The 27,292-nt window shown below is 33.4% G+C and overlaps 1 protein-coding gene and 1 long non-coding RNA gene across 9 annotated transcripts in view; one reads left to right on the plus strand and one right to left on the minus strand.

Moving 5' to 3' along the window:
- LOC105489946 (protocadherin 9) overlaps positions 1–27,292 on the plus strand; it is a 944,009-nt gene that overhangs the window by 631,497 nt on the left and 285,220 nt on the right. The gene's annotated exons all lie outside the window — the stretch shown is intronic.
- Positions 14,976–19,525, minus strand: LOC139359185 (uncharacterized). The gene is made up of 3 exons (XR_011615023.1): positions 19,453–19,525; positions 18,323–18,386; positions 14,976–15,084 (listed from the first exon to the last, which is right to left on the minus strand). It is a non-coding gene; the product is annotated as an uncharacterized lncRNA (long non-coding RNA).

A 27,292-nucleotide genomic window follows, 5' to 3' on the forward strand; every position in this document is an offset into this window, starting at 1 on the left:
GGTCATCACTAACTGGAATATCCTTCCGCAGTGCATGGCTCGACTTCTATCTGCTAAAGCAGACTTCTGCAAAAATGTCAACACATATAACATGCTACATATTTTAAGATATTTGACTTAATTTAATGGTGATACTAACGATGACAGAGTCAAAAGAAAAAATTTACTAGTACAATGAAATTACTTACATTTCCAATAGGTGCATGGCCTGATTAGTTAGCTCTTCCTTCACTGATCAAAATAAAATCAATTTCATTTACTCAGTGAAACTTATATGTATTTTCATTGTCTCTATTAATAAAATTAATTAACAAACTAATTGCACTTGTACCATACATAAGTAGCCATTGTAATCCTCTAGCAAAAATTATCTGGAGTGGTGTGTGTGTTTGTATTTTAAGAAATAGAGCAAAATACATTTTAAGAAGGTTCATAGAAGGCATTTTAAAAAGCTAAACACTAATTTTAAAGAGAAAAGGCAATGATATCTTTTTGCTAGAAATACCTTTCAAAATAATTTCTACAAGTTGTGGGGAAAAAAATTCTAGAAATCATTATATCTAGCCTATAGCTATAGTCTAAAGAATAGGATCCTCTGTGAATTATATGCTGTATGAATAAAATAGTAACCTGAGTCATAAAGACATTTCAAATATAAATTGATGTTTTCTCATAGCCTGACTTCATCGACGTGTACAAATAAATCCCAGGTGTGCCCCTGGGAAATATTTATTTATGAAAACCAATGGAAATGAAATGATATATTCTCTCTCCCTCCTTGTAATTTTATAGTAATTAAGAATAAAAACATTAAAAAATTTAAGGTTAAGTGTTCTCAAGCAAATTAGAGTGTTCCCTGGGACTTGTGTGTAATTTGTCTTTATGAATAAATCTAGGGGAAAAAACAATTATTACATGATATAAAATTAACTCTCTCTCTCTCACACACACACACACACACACACAAACACACACACTTTTAATTAGTTCATCCAAAATGTTATTATACATTCATCTTTATGAGTACATAAGAAAGAGTTCAGGCATAAACTGTGATGTTGACATCCATACCAATATCCATAATTACTGTTAATAAAATATAAAGCACAAAACAGATATGACAATATAATACTTCACTTGTGCAGAATATGTAACAGACACAATTCCTAAGTGCTGGTATGAGGCAATTAAATCATGCCCTTACACAAAATGTTAGGGAAAAAAATTATAATTACAGAATTGCTTGATGTACTTTTAGTTTGTATTTATCTTTTGTCAGCTTATTAGAAACACAAGAAAACCAGTCACTGAAAATAATACTAGCAGAGTAAAATAGGATTTTTTGTTTTCTAGAAAAAATATAGTTGAAAATCGGATAATATCATCTGTGAGACAATTGCTCAGTAGACTTCGTAGTTCTAAAATACATTGTTTTTGAATTGTCTTACAATGAATTCTACAGCTGTGATTCTGATCATGAATTTTCACACTTGATGTTGAATATTACAGAATTCAAATCACTTTGGAAGCCTACACAGTATTTTTAATAGTTAGGTCTTCGTCTGTTTATCAAATAAACTCATTAGAAGTAGATGCAGGGGGAGATATTTAATTCTACTTCCGGGATGCATATTCCATTCATTCATTTGTGCTTTTATTAATTCAAATTTTACTGCCAGCTTATATGTGACTGAGAAGGAAATATCAATGAAATATGGTCTCAAATTGACAAGTGCCATAATAAAGGTAATATGCCATTTGCAAGCATAATATCCTATCAGTCAAGAAGCTCATCATTATTAAACATCGAAAGTGAGACCCAATTCTGAAACCCCCCTATAATAAAATTTTGAGAAAATTATCTTAGGGACAAAATCAATCTTAGAAAACCTTGAGGTTCTTAAAATTTTGTGTCTGGCATGACTTTTCTCTAGTAGATATAGTCTAAACTGATTTAAACAATTAAAAAGAGTACAATCTAAGCACTTTTTGAAGCTGAGGCAGGCAGTAGTCTCAACTACTTGGGAGGCTAAGGTGGGACAATCACCTGAGCCTGGGAGGTCGAGGTTGCAGTGAGTCGTGATTGTGCCACTGCACTGTAGCCTGGGTGACAGAATAAAACCCTCTCAAAAACAAAAAAAAGTTAAAAAGATAGCACATGATTTAAATATTTGTTAATTGATGTGTAATGTAATTAAATAATTTTTAGAAAGTAAAAGCAGTTGCAAATGTAAACAAAACATTAACATTTCAGGTAACAACTTTTAATATTTGACAAATGCTCCACAAGTAACCTATGAAGTGATATCCTAAATCCTTAGGGATTTTAAATATTTCTCAATCAGGATTTTAAATATATCTGGTTTTTTAAATTTAAAATATCTTCAATGAAAACAAATACATATTGCATTTCCACAGCAAAAAAAAACCAATATTTTTCTTTTTAAGGGATGCTCATACAATTGTATTTCACAACTACATGAAGTAGTAAAATATACAGCTCAATTTATATTATGAACAATTAGTAAAAATAACAATAAATGAAAATAAAATGCATATATATTCTGTATATTAACATAACTTTTGAAATAAAATGTTTCTAAATGTTCATAAAGGTTGCTTTACAAAAAATGAAATAACTAAATTTCCAATTAGATTAAAGAAAAAAATAAATTACTTGATTTTAAATTATTCACTAGAAGTAATTGTTACAAGGGCAGCTCTAAGGAAAGCTAGTAATCTCCTAATTATATGCTACTTTGATTATCACTGTGTTTTCTTTAGAGCAGTTTTATAGATACACTGTACTAATCAAAGCTATTTCAATTTAGCGATATAAGGTAAATAATTGCAAGGCCAAATATATGAGCTCATTCTCTCATGTTCCTGATGAGGTTCTTAGGAGGCATTTATACAAGATCTGTTAGTTTTCCCTTTTCCCTTAAAACACATTTTAAATTTATGAATACACCCCTAGTTGTTTAATCTCCATTAATGTGTCATGTGCTAAACAAATTTAAGCAAGCACAAAATTTTGCATGTTTAGATTAATTAAATCATTAAGCCAGTAGTTGCTATGCTGCAAATATCCATTTGGCCCTGTTGAATTTATTATCTAATATCTGTGGGCACTGATTAGCAGTTTTGTTCATTATTAAACTAAACTTGTTGCATAAATCAAGGCCCTAAAACACTTATCATGGTTGTTCCCTGAGCCATTTTTAAGCTTTCTGACTCAAATACTTCATTTAGTTTAAAAAAGATAAACATGTATTAATTTCTTGAGTATAATCTTAAATATAAACTGTTACAATATTTGAACAATCCTCTATCAACTTGTCTTTTGTTTCTGTATATCCTGTACATTTACTTTTCCATTTAATGTAAAGGTAATGAAACAAAACAAAACAAAAAAATTAGGTTATCTTTAGAATAGCCATGTTCAGCTACAGCACAAGCTATAGCACAAACAACTCAAGCCATGTGTTTTTTTGTTTGTTTGTTTGTTTTTGTGTTTGTGTGTGTGTGTGTGTGTTATAAAAGAGGTTAATCGGGAAAAAATGAATGAAAAAAAAATGTTCCAGTAAGGCAATGAATAATCACAAAGTATATATGAGAATTACATCATATAGACTTCAAATATTTCTGGAAATTTTTGATCATTTGACATATTATGGTTTAGCTAAAACAATGATGCAGTGATGGAGAACTTTCTTGTCATGTTCTCATATTTGATGCATCCATTTAATTATGTTGGTCACATGTAAAATTATAAAAAGAAAGATTTCAAATAGCAAATGTCCTGTAATATGTGTAACATATAGAAGAAATGAAAATATAATGCATCTGTTTGAAATTTACTTATATATGGATGTATATATGTGTATGTATTCTTATACTTGTGTGAATATGCATATATATGCACAGAAGCTTACATGCAATCATCTTATTTTAATCTCTGTATTTTATTTTTTAAATGTGAAAATACTTCTGAAACAAATGGACGCTGTTCAATTTGATTATGTATTCACTAAAGAATCATTTGTTGGGAAATGAGACAGAGAACAGATAAGTTTAATGAAGGCATAGAATAACAGTTTTTCTCTGTCTGGACAAGACAGTATGTAATATTAATCATTTTTTGTGCATGAAATAAAATAAATCCCTACAGAACATGGAAGACAATTTTGCATTCCTTAGTTACCTTCGATATTGGATCAAAATGATGTGATTTTCTTTTGAATCATGGAATCCAATATATTCTGGTTTTATTTGTAATGATTTATCACAAATTATTGTTAAATGATCTTATTGATTAAAAATGAATATTTCTTAATGTTTATTAATGCAGTCTTTGACCTTGGATGTTTCATATACAATTCTATGCATTTTTAACATCCTATTCTGCTAGAAGATTATGCTAAATTTTATGTTTATTTTGAAAGGTCACAGTCTTCTCTTTTCACTTACTTTATAGTGGTGTTTATATGCTAAGAATCTTACAATCTTTTCAGAGTTTGTGTTTATTCATTTTTATCCACAAAACAATAATTCCTATATGTTAATATATTGTATGCAGAATGTGATTACCAATGAGTATTCATAAGTTATTCTACTTTATTCCACTACTAATAAAAAACATATTTTTAAATTTATTTTATATTTAATGTATTTTTTCTTAGTGCAAATATCCTGAATTGTTCGTTTCTGTCTACTTTTGTCATTATTGAGCAATTATAATTATAAACAATCTCCTAACAAATCAGAAATCCTCTTTACAAAGGCAATAGAGGAAGAAAACACTTATAATTGAATAAGCCTTAAATTAGAATGTAATATTCATGATAAGCAATCCACTAAGAGACTGCAAACACAAAAAGAAACCTCACCCCTTTATATAACCAAGCATATACAATGCATTATACCCATGTTTTCAAGATAAACCATAATTAGTCCTCAATTAAGAAAACTTGACAGGACCATTTGTCACACATAGTTCAACATAACTTTTCCTGGTAATTGGGGTGACCATGTGTGTTGGTTAATTGGATTGTGTCCAGAAGATAATTGCATTTCTCATGTCTTTATGACAGGAGATAGGTTTGCAACATGGAGCAAGGTTCCCACAAAATTTAGGCTCCTACCTTCCCACAGAAAGTGGAAAATTTAAAAAAAAAAAAAAATGCTTTCTCTCCTGATGATTTTTACTTTTCAAAGAGATGTTCCCAGGTTCTTGAGAAAGACATTCCTGAGCCATTAAACTGACATAAGGCCTATCTCAAGAGGTCTATCTAGTTTTCAGAAAAATGTGTGTGTTTGTGTGTGTTTGTATTTATTTTAGAGAGGGAAAAGAAAAAGGGCTTACTATTTTAAGTATTTTTTTTTAAGTTAGTGCTCTAAGAAAAAGAAGGGGAGGAGTAGCTCTCCCCTTACTTTCAATATTAAGCCTCTTATTTTTCATTTTAATTTGTCCTTAAACTATCGAAGCTGCAATCATTTATTTAATCAACACCAAGGAATACTATGCAGCCATAAAAAGGAACAAGATTATGTCCTTTGCAGGGACATGGATGAAGCTGGAAGCCATTATCCTTTGCAAACTAATGCGGGAACAGAAAACCAAACACTACATGTTCTCACTTATAAGTGGGAGCTGAACAATGAGAACACATGAACACAGAGAGGGGAACAACACACACTGGGGCATGATGGAGGAGGATGGGGAGAGCATTAGGAAAAATAGCTAATGCATACTGGGCTTAATACCTAGGTGATGGGTTGACAGGTATAGCAAACCACCATGGCACATGTTTGCCTTTATAACAAACCTGCACATCCTGCACATGTAACCCGTAACTTGAAATAAAATAAAATAAAACAAAATAAACAGAAAGCAACCTGATGCTACCTTAATCTTGGCTATCATAACCAATTATAATCTGGGCTCATCAATATTTTTATATTCAAGACCTGTTTATTTTCCTTAAAGTAAGACGTTGGAGTGGTAGTTGCACGTTTCTTTCACAGAAATTTTACATCTGGATGATTTTTCACAGGGCCGTAGCTGGAGGTTTTCTTTGCTTTTTGCCTTTGATTTGAAAGGTGATGTTCAAATGCTGTGGTTGGCTAAGTAGAATACTGTTCTCCTGAAAATGCTTTGGATATTTTTCCTGTCTGTGCCCTCATATAACACATTTCTTAGTCATATTATTCTCACTTCAGAAAATATTCTGTCCTAATGCATCACTTCTAAATTAGCTTAACTTTAGCAAAGCCCTATTTCCAAATTGATATTTTGTGTAGTCCTGAAGTATGTTGCATTAAAAAACAATGACTGTGTCACTTATGCCATATCACGTGTTGTCCAAAACACCATTTTTCCTGAGAAAAACTAATGATTAAAAACTATAAAAATACTTTATATGTAATAATATTAATCTCTTCATGCTCCAAATTCTGATGAGTACTATGTACACATTCTACAGATGTGTAGAAGAATTTGGTATCATGTTGAAGAAAATTATTAGCAAAGTACAACAAATTCCAAATTTCATCCTTTGCAAAAAGTATGTATTCTCTTTGGTTTTCAAACACAAATCTATATTTAAAAATAAAACAAAAGCAAAGATTTTCCCCTTTCAACTTCAAAATGAATGTTTTCTGCGGATACTTGTAATTATACTACTAACTAATGCTTTGGAGGTATTGGGAAAATAGATTCTCTGGCTCCATGACCAGGGTCAAAAATGTTTCTCCTATAAGAAAAATCACCTTGTATTTTAATGTTTTCTCATTGTTATAAATGATTTTTATGTACAGAATAATATATACTCAGTCATAAAGCAACATCACTTACCAATATGGTGGCATCTTTATTTAGCTTTAGACTACTGTATCCACATGGAAACCACTTTCTAGGGGAAGAATATATAATCATAGAAAATCTATTCCATATCTGCTTTTCCTGAATTTATTTTTTAAAATTCATATATCAATTCATTGCATTCCATGTCTTCCAGTCATATCGTGATAATTCGTTTCTGATACAACAGTGAAAATCTAGCTCTGATTAATTCAACATCATTAAAATTGCCTTACAAAATGATAAGAAGAAATAGTCCTCGGAAGATTCTCTTCAATTAAGCATCTATATGTAAACACTGGGTGCGTAAAAGCAATACATTTAATCATATACCAAAAATGTACCATGAAATTTTATCAGCTCTTAACAAATATTTCCAAATTTACATAAGATTACAGAACCATTGATAGAGATTTGAGGATTCATTGTCCACCATATTCTTGAGATTGTATCTTTCGTTGTGCCTTTGTTGTTGCTGTCATCCTTAACCTTCAGGTGGAGTGGAAAGTAAATGTCCAAATAATGCTTATTTTGTATTTAAGATAATAGAAAATCAACTACATGAAATTTTTTTTTCTATCTTTAGTTTTAAATTTTTCCTCTGACATTAAATTATCATATCTATTCTATACATTTCACTTCCTAAACATTTTCATGTAAAGTAGTCTTAACCCCTGAAGAAACAACTATTGTTATAACTTCTTTTATTCTGGTCATTTTCTCCTTGTTCTATTCTTTTGAACTTTTTGTTTGTTACTTTTCTACACTAATATTACAGAAAGTTAATCTGCATTTACCTTACAATAGACAGCATAGATAAAATGAGAAAAGGTTCAGACAAACCAGTTTTAGTAAAAAACACATGTATCTGGAATAAAACACTATAAAATTCTCAATTCATGGAATTTCTCTTCTACACTTGATATTTAGAAGAGAAAAATCACAGAAAATAAAGATAAACTGGATTGTTTTTGAGAAGCACTATAAGTTCCTGCTGTCAATGTAGATTAAGTTAATTTCTTTTGCTTTTAATGTCTTCAACCAAAGATATATCAAACTTCAGTAGTGCTGCACTCTGAAAAGTTCTGAACCATCCATTAACTTTAAATGTTGACGCAGGAAAGCATTAAATAGAATATTTTAAACCCTTTCTTCCTTTCTTCCCCCCCTCATTGGAAGCTTAATGCTGATCTCTGAGTTAACAAGGGCAGGGCATTGATCATGTTTCATGCTCAGAACTCTAGTTTAACTGAAATTGTGTTCTATTTTGTTGTTGTTGTTGTTTTTTAAAACATAAAGCACTGCTTGGTTGATTGAACCTTGCCTTTTGTTAATGATGAATTTAGTCCAATCACTTTCAGGTTATAAAAAAAGGCCTCTAGCTTATTGTATTTATTTGTACTTCATTTATTGATAAGTACTACTACAGAGAGGCTCACATCACATTTATACTCCCTGAAAGTCTCTCTGGGTGATGTAGAACTCATTAAATAGTTGACCTCACATAAGCAGCAGATGTGTTCAATTTTCTTTCTTTATTGTCATATTTTCAGTGGATATTTTCTATCAAGATTAATCATGAGAACACACTTTGTTTACTTGTAACGTTATAATTTAATGTTTAAATTATGCAGGTAATTTAATTTTCTAAATTATTTTATCATCTTGTTTTCCTTGCAGTATGAGTACCCCCTCCCACCCTGCAACGCTTTATATGAAGATAACTAAATTATCACAATTTTATACTATTTCAATATTTTACATCCTGTAACCATTGCAGATCTTTTTTTACTGGCTTATTCAAAATTCATTGTTGTCAGATAATTACAAATTAAAATATGTTCTAGGCCAGTTGTTATTCTGTCTGAGTCAACTCATATTTTCTTGAAGCTTAAATCATAGCTGATCATTACTTGTTACATGCTAATTGATTTCTGTTTAATTTGGCTGCTTTCTGTATTGCAGTAGATCACACTACTTGACAAGACTCTTAAAGTGAGATTTCTGCTCTTAGGGTTTTTGTTTGTTTGTTTGTTTGTTTGTTTGTTTTTAAGATAGTTACCATCTATGTGTAAATTTTGGTTTATATTGGCTTAATTTCCCATACTGCTATTACCTTTAATGTGATTTATCTTAAGATAAATGCAATATTAGAAAAATCTAGATTTAAACAAGAAATATATTTTATTAGATCATGTATTTACAAAATATTGGCATGAAAAGAGCTGCATAAAGTGTGTGAGATTCTGTGTAAACCAATATATCACTGGTTTATTATGTGCAAAACAATAAATTAGGTCTAATACCAAAATTATTCGAGACAAAAAATTGAATTATGGATTGATGCCTCCATAGGGATATTAATACAAAATTCCCATAGAATGTTTTAACTGAAACAAATATAGAAAACAAACTTCTGTTTGGTTATTATAGATTAACATTAACTTGAAACATTAAATAATAAAGAACAAGTGAAGTACATATTTTTAAACATCAAGTAAAGATTGTTTAGAGTCTTGGTGTAATTCTGTATCTCTTTTAAAATCATACTTTTACAGAACCACATGCTTTGGGTTTATTTGGATACTGATATTTAAAAGAAAGAAAACTTTGTGCTAAATTATATGTTCTATTACGTTATATATTTAATGAAAGAAGAGAATAAATCCCTATGAGGAAATAAATGGAGAAATAGAGCTAGATGTAAAGAAAATACATTTTTTTTTTAAATCTAGGAAGTTAAAGATGTACACTTACTCTTCTATACTTAGTTTTAGGATTTCTGAGTGTAAGCTAGAAAAGTAAATTTTAAGAGACATTGTTTTCAACCTATACTATATCTGTGCAATAAATATCAAAAGCAAACACTGAGAACAAGTTTCAACAAATAGTTGTATGTTGCAATTAGTTTAACTTCCAGTCATTTTCTGAAACTGGTAAACGTAGATTAGATTTAGATTTCCTTGAAGGGACCCTCATTCTCTGCTAAATAGCATGTGGATTTTTTGTCCCAGAGAGTTATTATTTTATATGCAGAATCTAAGTTTCACTTGGTTGTGGAACAACCAATTCATAGTTTAACACGAACTTAGATAACTTTCAAAAAGACTTAGTTTCATGTTTATTATGTTTAATATCTTTAGAATATTAGTTGGAGTTATTAATCATGTTAAGAGCTTTTCATAGATTTAAGAATTTCTTATCAAAGCCTCAATATGACCATTATCTCATGGTACTTAAATTATCACTCTGGAATACAATTGCCATCAATTTTATTTGGTTGATTGGTTAGTTTAAATCATAGTAACCTATATAAATGTATAAAAATAGGAAACCTTAAAACAACATGAAACAAATTTACATGACATCTATGGAAACGGACAGAGAATTAATTTTGTTAGGGTTCTCCTTATTTTTCCCATTAGATGATGAAGCTTTGTGTGCACAAAAACCATAACACTCTGCTTTTAATTTGTCCAATAAGGCATGCCATTGGTTCATGACATGACATAATATATTGGATTGTGCCTTCTTATTAAATCATACTTTTTAAAAATTATACTTTTATAGAACCACATGGAATAATTTGAATATTAATATTTAAAGGAAAAATATTCTTCTTCCTAATAAATATCTGTGTGAAATTTCTGCAGTCACACAATCTTACCAGATGTAAAATTATTTCATTTAACTATAATATGTATACTCAAAGTTTTTAATTTCTTAAATTAGAGAACTTTTCAATCAAGTGCAGTATTATTTGGAATATAAAACAGCTGTTGTAGTTGAATATAGGATAAGAGACCCAGAGTTCAGCCTGTTGCCCACCCCAGCAGGATTCATCCCAGCGCCCACATCACCAGCATCCCTACCTCTCCAAATAACCCCCAGGCACTTAGGAGCCTCTAGGGATCAATGGAACTCTGGTTTTCAAGTTATGGCATCATATATGACTATCCTATATAGCTATTTTGTAATTAATATTTTAATATTCATGAGATTCCACTCTATACTTTTTAATTACATTTTATTTTCTTTACTGATCCACAATAATTGTGTATATTTATGGGGTACAGAGCAATGTTTTGCTGCATATGAAATATAGTGATCAGATCATGGTAATTAGCATATTCATCATCATAAATATTTATTGAATGCTGGAAACATTCAATATCCTCCTTCAAGCTATATTAAACTAAATGATGTATTTTTGTTACCTATGGTCATCCTACAGTGGTATCAAACGCTAGTACTAATTCCTCCTATCTAGCTGACAATTTTGTTGTAATTGAAGAGCTCTCAGAGTTGATTGCTTTCTTTCAAGTACACTGGCTCTTTCTAATCTGTAAGTATAAGTATGATGAAAAGTTATGTAGGTAGAGGAATATTTTATTTATAAGGCAAACATACAGTAACTCTTCAGTTAGTTGGGTTTAAAGAATAGGACACATTTAATTTTCTTTTGAAACTAGGTGAGAGATAACCAACAACTAAAGCAACATTTTGGCTTAGGTAAAAGTGAACATTTTATATAACATGTACATCTGAAAAGAGCAAAAGTCAAATGGAAAATGGGAAATCCTTCAGAAATACTGATTACTAAGGAACTCAAAAGTCTACTTTTTTCTGTTCTTTTTTAATAAAACTATGAAATTTTTTTTAAATTCTCATAATAATGGAGTTGTAATTCCCCTGAAAAAATAGAATTTTTCTCTGTAGGTTTTTTGTTTTTTTGCTTCAACACTCTGTCTGCATTAGAACCCCAAGCCATGCAATTACATGGCATATATCATACTGTCAGCTATATTGCATTTCATGAATTATCTTCAAGAAAATAACTTGTTTAATCAGCTTTAAACATAATCCTCAGGAATTTTATCCTGAATCTTTCTCCAGTGAACATAGAAATGAATGACAAGGTATAATAGATTGTAGGGCAACAAAATTATTTAGAAATTTCCCTGTGCACTGATTTTAATTTTATTTAATTTTTCAACAGTTTAAATAAACATATGATGTGTGCATATATATGTGTGTGTGTATATATATGTATATACACACACACATATATATATATATGAGATTCTCTCCTCTGAGTGCAAAATAAAATAAAAAGTAATAACAGTAAAAAGCCGATGGGCAAAAATTGATTCATAAATGAGATGGTGGCATTCATCTCAACGTTCTTATTGGAAACCTAAATCTCAGTAAATTTGTAGCCTAAGGATACAATGGGCTTAAAGGATTTCTGTCTCTGAAGAAAAATTAGAAGGCCTTTGAGGTAAGGTAAATGGAAAAGGTTGTTTGGGCAAATCTGGAGCTCTAGCACTATTAAATGTTAAGCACCATCAAGGGGTATCTCCGTCATTAACAAGAGTGGCATGTGGGAGATTGTTTCAAGCAGGAGAAGAATTACAGATGTCTATGTGAAGGTGGCCCAATGCCATAGGGAAGCTCTGTCAAGCAAGAAATGATTTTTTCCAAAGTTATTGTAAAGAAAAAGTGAAGAGGTTGTGGTCAGTTTTTCTCTTCCTTTGCCCAGTCTCCCAGAATATCAAAGAACAAGATAGCTGCAAGAGGGAGGGAGGAACAGAGGTATCTTAGAGGTGAGCGACATTCATCCAAAAGCATGAGGTCCACTAAAGATGTGAAAGTTCATGAATTATTATCCTCTACCTGTTTAGCATTCTTGATTCTTTGGGCAATATTTTATTTGATTTCAAAGTTAGTTTCATGAATGATTTTATAACCTCCAAAACTTTCTTCTTCTTATTTTTTTAATTATGCTGCAAGTTCACTTCTGCTGTATTGCTGAATCATTCATTCCCATGAAAAAAAGATGATTTAGGAAGTGATTCAGGAAGTCTACCTCTGACCATCTTAGAAACCTGAACCCCATATACACATAGAGTACTGTATTATTTTCACATAGCATTAGGCCATCCATCTGCCAATTCTGATAAATAACCTGAGGTTCACAGCTCAGAAAACAGACATTGATGTTCTCCCAGCTGGAAGCATGTAGTGATGACAGCAGCTAAGTAGACTTCATGGTTACTGAGGGTGGTTTACCTTTAGAGTGCTAAAACAACATTGCCTTCAGATTTTCTTTATATAATTGCTCAGAAGATGGTAGCTAATGAAGATGAGATCTGAGATCTGAGATCTTTTTTTTCTATTTAATATGATGTTCTTTTTGTTTGTATGTTTGTGTTTTTTATTGTGTTCTAACTCCTTGATTTATACCGTAGTCTTTTTGTTTTGTTTTGTTTTGTTTGAGACAGGGTCTCACTCTGTTCCCCAGTCTGGACTACAGTGGTTCAATCATGTCTCACTGTAGCCTCAACCCTTTGGGCTCAAGGGATCCTCTTACTTCAAGCTCCTGAGTAGCTGAAACTAGAGTTTTGTGCCACCGTGCCCAGCTAATTTTCAAATATTTTTTGCAGAGACAAAGTCTCACGATGTTTCCCAGGCTAGTCTGGAACTCCTGGCCTCGAGTGATCTTCTTGCCTTGGCCTCCCGTGCTGGGATTACTGTGCCCAGCTGATGGATGCCATACTTGCAGGAAAATTAATTTTATTTTCATTTTTCCTGCTAATAAGTTACATTCATATGGTCAAGGAATTAGTAGTGTTTCAGTCAATAAAATCTACTTACTTTTGCAACAACAAAAGTGTTGATTCCATGATGATATGAGAGGTTGTTTAAAATCTATTTTTAGAAATAACAGATTATGTTACTACCAGGAACTTTGAATTTATTTCCACATTTGCCACCTAAAATTTTAAGTCATGAGTATATTGTATAATAATAGTATTACAGTAGGGTTTTTTGATGTGTCAATATTTTGCAACTCCTCTTGTCTAGTGGTGAAATATATTTCGCCACACAATCCATCTAGGAGTGTAATTTCCCTTCCTTGGGCCAATTATGTGTTAACAAATGTGGTGCCAGCAGAGACTTGAAAAGTGTTTTCACATTGGATTTTGCTCTGTTTATTGCTGTGAACCTTGATACGTCTGTACCAAGTAGCCTGGGCTAGCCTCCTGGAGGAAGAGAGCCCCAACCATTTGATGTTGCTGCAAAGGCAAACAGGTGCACACTTAGATCTTCTCTCAGGAATGCATATGATGTCACAGTGATTACTTTGTTCCAAAAAGCATTGCTTGGGTTGAAAACCAGACTCAATGAAAATGAACAATCTATAATTTAATTTCTAAATTTTAAATTTTAGTTAATGTATCTCTCTCTCTCTCTCTCTCTCTCTCTCTGTGTGTGTGTGTGTGTGTGTATGTGTGTGTGTGTGTGTGTGTGTGTGTCCATTACATAGCATTACTTCGGATCACTGATATTTTTTCATTTTGCAAATATTGTATCATTAATCTGTCATTATGCTGATACTTTCCCTACTTTAAGTTTATTTATACTCATTTCTCCCTGTATCTATTGAATAATCTAAATAAAGCTATTAGCCATCATTTAGTTAACAAGGGTATCCTCTGACTCTTATTTGTGAATGCATTCCCTTGCTCCTGTCTCATAGCTAGAACTTTTCAATAAGGTCTTTGTTTGATGTGGGTTGAAATGGAGCAAGCTTATCTCACAGAGATATAATGTGCTAACCCAATAGTCTTGACCGTAGATAAATCACTCATTTAATGGGCTCTGCTTGAAATGCAGAGGGTTGACCACAAAAGACCACTTTTTGTCTTTTTGTCTTAGGTCCAAACCGAAACTGAATTTGTTGGTCATATATTCTTATTCTAAGATCATTTGTTCACCTCTGCACACTGCAATACAGTCTAATGTAATTGCTAGTCCAAGAAAAGAAAAGAAAAGAAAAGAAAAGAAAAGAAAAGAAAAGAAAAAAGAAAAAAGAAAAGAAAAGAAAAGAAAAGAAAAAAAGACCAGTGGCATCACAGGCCACTCCTGAGGTTCTCTGGCAGAATAAGTGAGGTTATCATCAAGTCTTCTGCCTAGTGTTAGTATCATTAGCTTTTCATTTTATGACAATGCAACTATTTTTAAGATAAAATAATGAATAGTGAGGAATGTGTTAAGGGATCTGATTTCTGAAATATTTTTTTAAGTTCTTAAATGAAGAGATAAAATATTTTTAAAGCAACATATTTTATTTTGAAAAATAGATTGATAAGGCAGGAAGGAAATTTGATTATTCTTATTTATTCAGGAAGTTTGCTCAGGAATGCAGCGATAAGAATCTGTTAAAAAATAAGGGGAGATATACATGTACATTAATTTTAGTTGCATCAGATTTTTTTTGAGGGATGGTAAAGGTCCCAGCTATATTGAAAAACTACCTAACTAGTTTCAATTTCTCACAGATAATCAAAACATTATATAGTACAAAGAGAATTTTCTATTTTTATGTGTCTCATACAGGAAATAAAAATTCTCTTCAGAAAAATAATGCATATATGCATTTAATAAAATAAATAAATTCATACACCACCTCCTCGATATTTTGGAGTTGTTGGGGCACTCTCTGAATATGAACCCCCATACCTCGGTCACTCAAATTTCTAATTCTACCCAATCCCCCCACCCCCAATCATATGCCTTTGTTTTCTAATGATATGCCTTTCTATAAACAATTTTCTCCAACTGGGATGACTATATCACTTTCGTTACATAACAGAATTTTATTTATCTACATTTTAAATACCACCTTGTTTTTGCAGTGTTCTTAGCTTATTGCTAGTTGCAATTAAACTCTTCACCTCATATTCTTAAGATAGGTGCTTCTTAGCACTTAAAAAACTGCCTCCCATTTCCATCGTGAGCCTCTGCAGGCCAATAACTGTATTTTATTCCTTCCTCTATCAACTACCATTCCTTGTGTATATTTGGAGTTAAATAAATGCTGTTTGAATTAGGAGTGATATATTTTGATAGTCTTTAATATGATGAAGACTATTATAAAAAATTTAAATCATATTTTTCTAGAGTTAGAAATGATCTAGAAAAATATGAATTTGAGTTTAAATAAATGTTATAGCAGCATAATGAATCCATTGATCCTGAATGATAACTGAAACTTAAATGAATCACTTATTTAAGGATTGTGTGGTGACAGTATCTAATATTTATCAACTTTGTTCAATATTTTAGCAACTTTAGGAAACTTGTAAGCAAAATAAAATGCCTAGGTTGTTTTTAGCAGTAATATTTAGTATCAATCTTGGAATTGTTGCTTTTGGGAGAAATTCTGTACTGAATGATTAATTCTGTACTCCAAAATGATTCTGTTGAGTACATATTTTATTTGGATTGCTTTGAGATATTGCACTGTGATTCAGTGTTCTATTAATATCATATAAAACTTGTAAGATATAGTTCATAAGGTGAAGGTATCCCTTTTCCTTAACCACAAGTTTCTACTCTATCTAATAACCAAATCACAATCCTTCGATAAATTAAAAAGTTAGCCAGATGCTTTTAGTTCCTCGCAAAGCCACTGACTCAAATCAAACACAACATACTACTTGACTGGGTTCTCCCAGACAATCAAAGTGTCTGCAATGGGTTTGGAAGTAATCTTACTTGTGAGGTGTAGGTTTTGGGCTTCTTACATGAAAGAAAATATACACAAAGGAGGAAAGGCCAAATTATAGTTTGACTATGTAAATGGTAACATCAGCTCACACCATCTGTATAACCTACATGTAGTGAGCTGTAGATTTAAAAAATGATGATAGTATTTCTATTGGCCATCATTTTAAAGTCTTGGAACAGTTAGCAAGAAGTTATATTTCTCTGTTCCATAAAATGAAGAAACAAAAAACCTTCTTACAAAAATTATGTTTGTTTCACAGTGGAAGTAGCATTCTTAGGCTTTTCCTATCGAAACAGCTAATTTCTTGCTAAACAGAGAATATGATTAAATAGAGCAAGAAATGACGAACTATTTCAAAGAGTTTTATTCTATTTTTTTTTTTTTTTGAGAGGGAGTCTCTCTCTGTCTCCCAGGCTGGAGTGCAGTGTTGCAATCTTGGCTCATTGTAACTTCCTCCCCCCTGGGTTCAAGTGACTCTCCTGCCTCAGCCTCCCGAGTAGCTGTCACTATCGGCGCGTCCCCCGACGCCCGGCCAATTTTTTGTATTTTCAGTAGAGACGGGGTTTCACTGTGTTAGGCAGGATGGTCTCAATCTCCTGACCTCGTGATCCACCTGCCTCGGCCTCCCAAAGCGCTGGGATTACAGGCGTGAGTCACAGCACCCAGCCTAAGAGTTTTATTCTTAAACATTGAGTAGACAATCAAGTGGTAAGAAATTATAATCAAGTAAGTTAAAATGAACATGATGTTGTAGGTGGGTTTATGCATTTATTTATTTTATTAAATGTATATATGCATTTTTTTCTGAAGAGGATATTCATTTCTTTAATCTCATTATGCAAATAGTTCATGACACCAAAATGAACCAATGCAAAAAATAAATAATAATAATTTAAAAAATAAATAAACTACATGCACACACAATTTCAAGAGCATTCTTATGCCCACGTATGGACCTTATTTAGCAGAGGACAAAATGTAAATGAAGTCTAAAAGACTAATAAAAATGGTAGAGGGGTTCAAGTAAAAGGAGGAATCTAAACCAGATGAGAGGTAATCACGTGTTTGGGTGGAGAGTAAATAGAGGATTTGTATTTACTATTTGAAATCTAGTTGTCTATTGTTTATCCCTCCATACTGTTTAGGTAGTGGTGACCAAAGTCATAGTTTGACAAGACACTGGACTTCATAGTACCTTCAGCATTGGAAATGTTTATGAAATATAACCTAAGGTAATTACACTGAATGTGGGAGTTCACACAAAGATATCTTTCATATAAAGAAATGGTAAAAGAACAAGGCTCTCTTGAAGTAGCAAATATCAGTCAACTTGTTAATATTTTATCTATTTATTTAATTTATTTATTTATTTTATTCATTTGTTTGAGACAGAGTCTCACTCTGTCACCCAGCTGGAGTGCAGTGGCATGATCTTGGCTCACTGCAACCTCCACCCCCCAGGCTCAGGAGATCCTCCTGCCTCAGCATCCCAAGTAGCTGGGTCTACAGGTGCACACCACCACATGAGGCTAATTGTTGTATTTTTACAAAATACACGCCACCACGCCCGGCATTATTTTGTCTTTAATGTGAAATGATTAGCTTTTTGAGATGAGTGAAATATCAGGATAATTACTTAAATGACTTCACAACATTTTACCTTATCCAGATTATTATTAGCATGATGCCATCTAGTAAAGATATAACCTATTCTTCTAATATGGAATGTAACAGTGTGAAATTCCAAAGGTAAGCCAAAATTATTATTTTTTAAGAGAACAGAATGCAATTTCTGTCCTTTTTAATAAAAATAAGAGTACTTTTCTATCTCATTATGGTAGGTTAGGTGTGTAATGATATATGCTTTGGTCTCAAGACATTACCCAGAGTGATTTCCTGAAGCATGGGATTCTCATTGGCTTTCCAGAGGAAGATTTAAGTTCTACACTGAAAAGGGACAACGACATGAAGAGAAATAGATTAGCTGATCCTCTGTTCCATATCCATATGAATAGTCATTATGCAGACTAGATGAGGTACATTTTTCAAGATCTAAATAGGATGACTGGTGGACGGTGTAAGTTTTGTATTATTATGTAGATCTCTGAGGCACAACTTCAAGTGGTAAGCAATTAAACCACAAAGAGACTGAAGAAAGAAATGGGGACTGCCATTAAGTTGCTCATTTTTACAGCAGCACCTGGCACACTTCATTTCTTGGGCACACATGGATATAATTCAATTTTGGGGGATGAAATTGAAATCCTTTCAGGAAATCTTAGAGTAATTAAATGATTCCGCTTCATGATGAAAACTTTTTGTTTTTAAGTTTGAAGTAACATACTTCCTTTTACCCATCTTTTATCTGCATTCTCCCTTCCAATGTAAGTTTGTTCTTGTGAGGAGAAGGAATAAATACTATAATTAAAAGCATCTCTGATAACATTGTACTTCAGGGAATTCACTTTTGCTGTGCATCTTCTCTGAGACAAAAAACGCACAACAGATGGTGTGTTTAATGTTAATCTCCTTATTATTCACTACCCAGTATTGCAAGAAACCTTCACATAGCAAAATATGATCTGGTTTAACAATTATGCTATCTTAATGCTTATTTTAGCTCATCCATAGAATGATACTGAGTTGCCAGTGACAATGAAGTTTTAAGGTTTTAAAACTTTCATTTGCTTTTTAAATTTTGTTGTAGTCAGCTAAACCATTTTCCAGACATAATCTATTTACAATGTTTTGCTGTCTAGAATTCAAAAATTACCATTTCATGGTTTCTATTTGTGATGAATGTGAGGCATTGCTTATTTTCTGGTAAAGTTTAGTAGCTCTCATAGCATTTTCAAAAATGGGTATAAAGATTTTAATGTAAGAATTACAGCTTCATAAATGAAAAGATATCAGTGGAAATAAAATTTGAAGAGGCTGTAGCCTATAGATCAGAGTTGCTGACCACCACTGTGGATAGAAATAACACCATGTTCAGCATTAAGAAGATACCCACCTCTGTAATCTTTCATAGTCACTTCTATCTTCTCCTGTTCAGATTGTTCTCAGTTATTTTTGACATCAGCTTGCATGGATAGGGGAAAAATCGTCAAAATTAATGTGGCAATTATTGAGCTTATTGTCTTTTTAACAATTTTGAGACATATTTGCTTATAGGATACACTCATTTAAAGTGTACATTTCTATGGCTTTATGAATGAAGTGCCTCATTGTTAAATGCTAAGCTGTACAGTGTGGGGTGGTGGTGGGAAGTATTTGTCAATGGTAAGGACATCTTTTTGGGGTGATAAAAATGTTCTAAAGTTGATAGTGTTAATGACTGTACAACATTTTTATCACCCCAGAAAGATGTCCATACCATTGACAAATACTTCCCACCACCACCCACTCTGTATTTCTGAGCATTTGACAATATTTGGCACTTCAATCAAGGTTTAATGACTTTTTCTATACATGCATTTATGCTAATAACAGACATATACTTATTTAACAAGCATTTATTGGCAATTTCCCAGGTGCCAGACAGAATGATAGGTATTGAGGATAGAAAACTGAATATAACACTAGATCCTAGGCCTCCAACAACCTAGTAAGAAAATAATCTCAAAATTAATAGTTGTATATGCCAATACTTCTTAGAAAAAAAGACAAATAATTTAACAAAGATGTTTTAAGTTGATACATAATTATAAGAGAATATTTCATTAGATTTACATGAGGTAAAGAAAATACAAAGTTTATATACAGATACTATAGGAAATTATTAACTTTTAATTAAAATATTCATTTACTCTAACAATAACATATTTCTGTTAGACTTGAATCTATAATCTTTAGAGATGTATAGATCCTATTGCTCCTGGAAACTTAAGAGATAAAAGATATATAAAAGAAAGGTATTTGAACATCTTCAAAAATCTTTTTATGGTGTAGATCTAATTTTGACTCTGAAAATGTTACCTGGACTTTTGAAATTATCTCCAGTATCAGCTCACTTAATGTGCTCCAGTGAGGGGTCTTTGAAGATTACTTCTTTCTAACTTAATAGCTAAGAACACTAGTTTTGTCAAATAGATCTAAGATGAATCCTACCTTTATCATGTTTCCTTCCTTGCTACCTTTTATCCTTCTTTTTCTCCTCAAATATCTAAGAGCCTACTGTGTGCCAGACAATATTTTAGTGTACTCATTTAGACAATCAAGCCACTTCAAATCTTTTTATTGGATGAGTATACATAAATATGTCCAATCTAACTGACTTTACATGCCCATTTTTTGCTATAATTTTATTGCCACAATTATTACAATTGATAGTTTCCTTTTACCTCTTCTTTTCCCCATCACACCATGGTATCAGATGTCCAGGCTCACAGCAAAATTGTCAGCATAGAAAATCTATTTTTCTACCATTGCAATGTATTTCTCATAGCAGTCATTTTTGACCTTCAACAAATTAATATGGCACTATTTTGTTTGATAATAATTTAACATTGCTTGTCCCTGAAGCAATATTTTTCCAGTTTGAAGTTTAGCATTTTGGGCTGCTGATATACTTCAGTATATTTAAATGAAGTCGTTTTATGTAGTAGATTTTATTATCTCCATTATGGAACACTTATTTTGATTTATATATTTATATTTTAGTTGTGGCTAATGACTACTGCAAAATAAAACTAATGGGAACATCAATTTTAGGAGAAAGAGTTTCTTATTTATTATACATGCCAAAACTATAGACAAGGCAATTAAGGAACCATGTACCTGTGGAATAGAGGGGCTTCTATTACATATGCAATTTTTGTGGCCATTAAACAATGGAGAGAAAGTTTATTCTACAGGTCCCAGTCCTTACTGGTTGATTTATAGGTCTTCTTTATCTCCTACGGCAACAAAACAAAGGCCCACATTGCGTGTCTCCAATAGGGTCAATGATGGAATTGTAAGTTACCTTGCCTTGCAGAGACATTAAAGCATCACTCAGATGTGCAAAGATTTAAGAAGCATAGAGACTGACTGGAAATTCACAGGAAGAGGAAAGTGTGGCTAGTTGGCAGAGAGCAGGGTGAACTCAATTGGCTCCCAAAATGGCTACTGAATTGACTTTCTAAGCTCATATTATGTGTCATTATGTGACAATCATTGTTTTTAGCATTGTTTACACAGAAGAATAAATACAAGAAATTAGATGTTCAATGGACCATTCAAAGCCTGACTTTCTCTTTTTTCTACTTAACGCATGAACCATTGGAGACTTCAATATAGCTTCTAGTTCTGTACATTTGTTCTTTTCTTGTAAAATATGCTAGTCTGAAATGGAAGCATTTGAGATCACTGTTTTAGAGGTGCTATCAAAAGCAAAATTTCTAGTTGTTTCATTCCCATGAGTCAAACTACAACCACTCAACAAACACATAGAGTGCTTATCCAGGCCCTACAGCAGGCTGACTACAAGTATTTCATCCTCTCGGCCATCCATCCTGCAGGGTGGGTAGCTATTATCCTCACTCTAAAGATGAAAAACAATTGTAGCTCATGAAACCTAAATAATTTGTTTGAGGTCAGACAACGAATAATATTCAACTCAAAAGTCAGTTCTCACTGTTGAAAACTCTCACTACAGCTTCAGCCTCCCCTGAGTAGGTAAATACCACATTCAAATAGGAAGATCATATGAGGCTAGAAGGTATGACGTTTTCCTTGATGCTGAAGAATGTTTTAACAAATTATCTGAAAAAGTAAATTTTTCTACTTTACAAGTATCTTTGTAATATTACATTTTTTACTTGCTTCAAGTGTCTTTATGGAGCATATTGAATACGTTAGGGAAAATACATAAAATAAACTTTTAGATAATCTATACCTCTCTTGATAAATATACAGTATACCTTTTACATAGAGACAAATATTAATTTTGATTTCAGGCTAATCACTAGTTGTGATTAAGGGACCAGAAATTAGTTTGTGATTATAATTTTTCTACCTTTCTCTCAGAGTCCGCACTTTAAGAAATATTAAATCTCTGGCAGAAGTTTATCAGCTGAGCTTACAGTTATGTGTCCTATTTTTTCAACTTTTCACGCATCTGTCACTTTCTAGGTTTTAGCCAAGTTTGCCGAGCATCTGAATCCTGTCAACAAAGTGCTAAAATCCATAACTCTGAAAACCCTCTTTTAACCAATAACTAATGCTCTTCAACTCAAGTGGAACTGAAAAACTTAGGAAAATGTGAAAGCAATCTCCTATCAGTAAGCCAGGCTGTTTCTATTTCAATTTGTGTGTGTTAGCAGGGCGGGAGTGGAGTACAAAAGTAATAGAAATACAGATATGAACTATCTATCCTATGCAGTGTATTTCTGGGCTACTGAGTGACGAGGGACAATGACAAATCTCCAAAATAGGTGTCAGAGCATACCAAGCTTTCTTTCAATGTAAGTATTTTGTGCTTCAAATATAGAATTCATATAATATTGATAATACAGATATTATTTTTTAATGTCATTAATGAAACAAAATTTAAATTTTAAAAATGCTTTCATTATTCATTTTGGATTCTATTATTTACTTTATAATTCCTGTTTCTGAAGTCCAGGATAGAGTTTTGTTCCTGCAAGTAATAATTCTATGCTTAAGATGAATCAATTCTGGAAATAATATTTTTTATGTTAAAATCCATCTTAACTTATATATTATTGGCAAATAGTATATATGGTAATATTACTAATTTTAATTTCCTATATATTTATTTGTTAGTAGACTGGTTCACTGAAAAAATCAATAACAATAATTCTGATCTCATGTAACAGTAGCAAAGATTTTTTAAATTAATTTAAATTATATAATACCAGGTTATTTTTCAGTGAGATAATTGTGTCAATTACTTTTTCCATCAGGTTATGTGTTGTTTTTATTCAAGCAGTTATAATATCTTCATAATTATATGTATTTAATATATAGTTTGATATTATAGTTTTTTAGTGTAAATTTATATGAAAAATAAAAATAAATATATTGCACTGATAGAAATGTTTTCCTTTGAATACGTTCACTGATGAGTTGTACCTGTTTTCATTTTAATTACCCATAGAAGCTATTTCTCAATCTCCTGGCAATGTATTGCATCCAGTATTTTTATAGCTTCTTTTCTCCCAGGATTGCATTGCACACAAGAATGGAAAATTGAAAAGGAGTGAGATTGTGGCAAAATAATTGATGTCCCTTTAGGTTTTCCCCATGAGAATGCTCCCATAATGGCTTAAATTCCCCTATTTAGGTCTCACAGTTTAACTTGTCAATATGTAATTATGATTCCAAAACAAAACAGATTACTTTGCAGTTATGGTGTGGATTCTGTCATGCTGAATAAAAAAAGAAGCATTGGCTAGAGGAAGTGAATGTCTCCTTAGTAGTTTCTTATTTAATGATCTACCAAGGTTAGGACTCTAACTGTGAATGGTATCTTTAACAATCTTAAACAAGATCCCTCCAGAGGCCAGAGGCCCTGTAATAGCCACAAATATTTAAATCTGTGACCTGAAATTTCACTGCTACTATTATGGACATTATAAATATATATATATGTACACATAGCTCTGTGTGTGTCTGTGTGTGTATGTATAAAGAAATTGGAAGACCTAATCACAGAGCTACAATTCTCATTTATAATTAACATTTTTGGAATATATATTAATTTTGAAGTTTTAAAATAATAAAACTATCAAAGAAATAAAGTGTTTATAAATGAAGACTTGATTTGAATTTACAAAATAGTTTCTAACCTCATGTTGATTATGAAAGTAAAGGCTACCTGCTTTGTACAGTTGAATTTTGCCTTTACTTTTTTTTTTTTCTTAAATCTGTGATGTTTTATGATAATTGATCTTTTTTATTTAGGTTAACAGTAATCCAAAGTGTCTAGCTTACATATTTTATTCTGGTGACTTTTTTTGTACTATGATTCTGTGCTAATTATAGTAGAAAAACATAAAATCAACATATTTAGTAAGCAGTTACTATCTATAAGATTGTGCTGAGTATCGGAGAGACATAGTTTCTTATCTCATAAGGCTTGCCTGATAAGGAAATCACATAGCATTAATTTATAAAAATCTCATTAAATTCAATCAGAAAAAATTACAGTGTGTTTTGAGAGTGAATAAAAGAGAAACTTGATATAACTTGATATAGTTAGAGGGAGATGGTTTCAAAAATGTCTTTGAGGGAATATCTTAGCTAAAACCTAAAGGATGAAAAGGTATTGATGGATGAAGAGGATACCACACAGTGAGAAGAGGGAATTCTGAGGCCTAGAGGGATGTAAAAGCAAGACATATTTTAAAAACTAAACGAAGGCAATATGTTTGGAGCATACTCATTGAAGAGGAAAGTGGTAGGTATGGTGTGATCTTACAGGGTCATGTGGTCTTTCTAAGGCTTTTCAGCATTATTCCAAAGCCAGTTAAGAACCATTCCCAGATTTTTGAGTAAATCCTGATGGGACTGGATGTGAGGAGAATTCAGGGAACATACCAATAAAGACACCCAGATTTCTGACTTAAACAACTGGGCGGATTACGGTGCTATTTACTGAAGTAGGAACTCATAGAGGTATGATAGACACTTGTGAGAAATACTAACAGGTATGTCTGTGTCAGAAACCAGAAGCAAGCTAGGACTGAAAATGTAAATATAGTATTTTCCTAACAACTATCTACGTATTTTTTGAGATGGAGTTCCATTCTTGGCACCCTGGCTGGAGTGCAACGGTGAGATCTCAGCTCACCGCAACCTCTGCTTCCCAGGGTCAAACAATTCTCCTGCCTCTGCCTCCCGAGTAGCTGGAATTACACGCATGTGCCACCATGCCCAGGTAATTTTTGCATTTTTAGTAGAGTAGGGGTTTCACCATGTTGGCCAGGCTGGTCTCGAACTTCTGACCTTAAGTGATCTCCCATCTCAGCCTCTCACAGTGCCAGGGTTACAGGCATGAGCCACTGCACCTGGCCCAGAAAAATTTTTATTATTACTAGGTCATTCTGTGGAATTGGTGGGTTCTTGGTCTCCCTGCCTTTGAGAATAATGAAGCCGCACACCCTGGCGCTGAGTGTTAAATAGTTCTTAAAGATGGTGTGTCCAGAGTTTGTTCCTTCAGATGTTCAGATGTGTCCTTCGGGCGGGTTTGTGGTCTGGCTGACTTCAGGAGTGAAGCTGCAGACCCTGGAGATGAGTGTATCAGCATCTGAAGTTGTTCATTCTTCCCAGTGGGTTTGTGGTCTCTCTGGCTTCAGAAGTGAAGCTACAGACCTTAGCGGTGAGTACTACAGCTCATAAAAGTGGCACGAACCAAACAGCGACCAGCAGCAAGATTTATTATGAAGAGCAAAAAAACACACCTTCCCCAAGTGGTCGTCAACCCTTGCAGGTTGCTGCTGCTCGCGCAGGCAGCCTGCTTTTATTCCTTTATCTGACTCCACCCACATCCTGCTGATTGGTCCATTTTACAGAGAGTTGATTGGTCTAATTTACAGAGAGCTGATTGGTCCATTTTACAGAGAGCTGGTTGGTCCGTTTTGACAGAGTGCTGATTGGTGCATTTACAATCCTTTAGCTAGATACAGAGTGTTAGACATAAAAGTTCTCCAAGTCCCACTAGGCCCAGCTGGGTTCACCTAGTGGATCCCGCACTGGGGCTGCAAGCAGAGCTGCCCGCCAGTCCCCAGCCGAGCCTGTACTCCTCAGCCTTTGGGCGGTGGATGGGACCGGGCACCATGAAGCAGGGGGCGGTGCCTGTCGGGGAGGCTTGGGCCTAGCAGGAGCCCACCGCAGAGTAGGGGGCTGGGACATGGTGGGCTGCAGTTCCCGAGCCCTACCCTGAGGAGAGGCAGCTGAGTCCGGGTGAGAATTGGAGCGCAGTGCATGTGGGCCGGCAGTGCTGGGGGACCCGGTGCAACCTCTGCAGCTGCTGGCCCGGGTGCTGAGCCCCTCACTGCCCTGGGCCAGGGCGCAGGCTGGCGGCTCTGAGTGTGGGGCTTGCTGAGCCCATCCCCGTGCCCGCTCTGGACTGTGAGCACCGCGCCCAGCCCTGGTTCCCACCAGTGGTTATCCTTCCACACCTACCCATAAGAAGAGGGAGCCAACTCCGGCCTCAGCCAGCCCATAGAGGGGCTCCCACAGTGCAGTGGTGGGCTGAAGGGCTGCTCAAGTGCTGCCAGAGTGGATGCCGGGGCCGACGAGGCGACAGTGAGGGCTGCTAGCACATTGCCACCTCTCAATTATTTATTTCCTGCATTGAGTTTTGTCACAGTGGAATTGTTTGTGGCTGAAGAAAGGCCAGCTTCTACGAAACAGTCAAGGGCAGAAACCACATTCCAGTTTGTTGAAGGGTGAGAATGACTGGATAGAAATTGTGAGAAATATGTCTTTTACAGGAATTACAGATGGAAAGGGAGAACAGCTCAGTAGTAGATAGACACATTGGCTTAAATAAATTATTTCTGAGGACAAATATGATTTCACCTTTTTGAAAGATGTATTAAGTGTGGGAATTTGAAGACAGAAAATAGACTGAGCAGCAAAGTGTTTAGAAGACTGGAGGAATTGGGATACGGAAGACACAAGAGAATATTAAGGAGCATGCACTCCATTTTAAAGGAGCATATAAACGGAGGATGTGTGGGTAGCTTGTATATCATCAATTTAAGGTTATTTTCACCTGAAAAGTTCTATTTTCTGTAGGTATTAGTAGACAAGATCATTTGCATAAGGTCTGGTTCAGTAAAGACATAGAGGAAGAGAAATGAGATTGTCGAATCAGGGAGACAAAACAGATTTGAGGAGAC

This window comes from Macaca nemestrina, chromosome 16 (genome assembly GCF_043159975.1).
Source record: "Macaca nemestrina isolate mMacNem1 chromosome 16, mMacNem.hap1, whole genome shotgun sequence".
Classification (NCBI taxonomy): domain Eukaryota; kingdom Metazoa; phylum Chordata; class Mammalia; order Primates; family Cercopithecidae; genus Macaca; species Macaca nemestrina.